This window comes from Micropterus dolomieu, linkage group LG13, assembly GCF_021292245.1.
Source record: "Micropterus dolomieu isolate WLL.071019.BEF.003 ecotype Adirondacks linkage group LG13, ASM2129224v1, whole genome shotgun sequence".
In the NCBI taxonomy this organism is placed as follows: domain Eukaryota; kingdom Metazoa; phylum Chordata; class Actinopteri; order Centrarchiformes; family Centrarchidae; genus Micropterus; species Micropterus dolomieu.
Window position 1 is genome coordinate 2,395,405 of NC_060162.1, and position 1,177 is coordinate 2,396,581.

The window sequence follows — 1,177 nt, forward strand, 5'->3', positions numbered from 1 at the left end:
GTGTAGTTCTGGGCTGATTTCTCACCTTTCTTAGGATCATTGAGACCCCACGAGGTGAGATCTTGCATGGAGCCCCGGTCCGAGGGAGATTGACAGTCATGTTTAGCTTCTTCCATTTTCTAATGATTGCTCCAACAGTGGACCTTTTTTCACCAAGCTGCTTGGCAATTTCCCCGTAGCCCTTTCCAGCCTTGTGGAGGTGTACAATTTTGTCTCTAGTGTCTTTGGACAGCTCTTTGGTCTTGGCCATGTTAGTAGTTGGATTCTTACTGATTGTATGGGGTGGACAGGTGTCTTTATGCAGCTAACGACCTCAAACAGGTGCATCTAATTTAGGATAATAAATGGAGTGGAGGTGGACATTTTGAAGGCAGACTAACAGGTCTTTGAGAGTCAGAATTCTAGCTGATAGACAGGTGTTCAAATACTTATTTGCAGCTGTATCATACAAATAAATAGTTAAAAAAATCATTCTCTCTCTCTCTCTCTCTCTGATATTAATGAAGGAAGACAGAGCAGCTGGTCATCGGTTGATCGTACAGTGAAATTATGAACAAAACTCTCTCATTTAATTGTTAATTTTAATCTGAAAATGTCTGTTTTGGTGACGTTAACGTTTTTAACTTTCGCAGTTTGCTGCTTACTTTTGTACCGTTTAAGGTTTTTCACTGGAGTTGAACCATTTATATTTACATACAAACTAGAAATAGAATAATGGGGGTTTTCTAAAGCTTTTGATTAGTAGTGTGTGTGATTTCCCTGTGGATCAATAAAGTCTTGACGTAATATCATAATTTGTTGATTCAATTTTGTATTATTAATCTAAAGTTATGAAATAAATATGTACAATATTTACACAATAAGTACATTCCTTGAGTAAATGTACTTAATCTGTGTGTGATTATTCATATTATGGGAACATAAATATGTTTACACAAGTCACATAAATCCCCTAAAGCAAATCATCACATTTTAGGTAGAACTTGTTTTAAGATTTAGAGTAAGGTGAGGTTTAGGCAGGTAGGGGTTAGGGTAAATCTCCAGGAAATGAATGTAAGTCAATGTAATGTCCTCTGAAGTTATGGAGACATGACTGTGTGTGTGTGTGTGTGTGTGTGTGTGTGTGTGTGTGTGTGTGCAGACTGTGCCAAAGACCCTGAGTCCACAATGGAGGGAG

At 37.9% G+C, this 1,177-nt stretch overlaps 1 protein-coding gene across 1 annotated transcript in view; it reads left to right on the plus strand.

Annotated features, from left to right (window-relative positions):
* Window positions 1-1,177, plus strand: part of mctp1b (multiple C2 domains, transmembrane 1b) — a 31,426-nt gene that overhangs the window by 10,343 nt on the left and 19,906 nt on the right. The gene's annotated exons all lie outside the window — the stretch shown is intronic.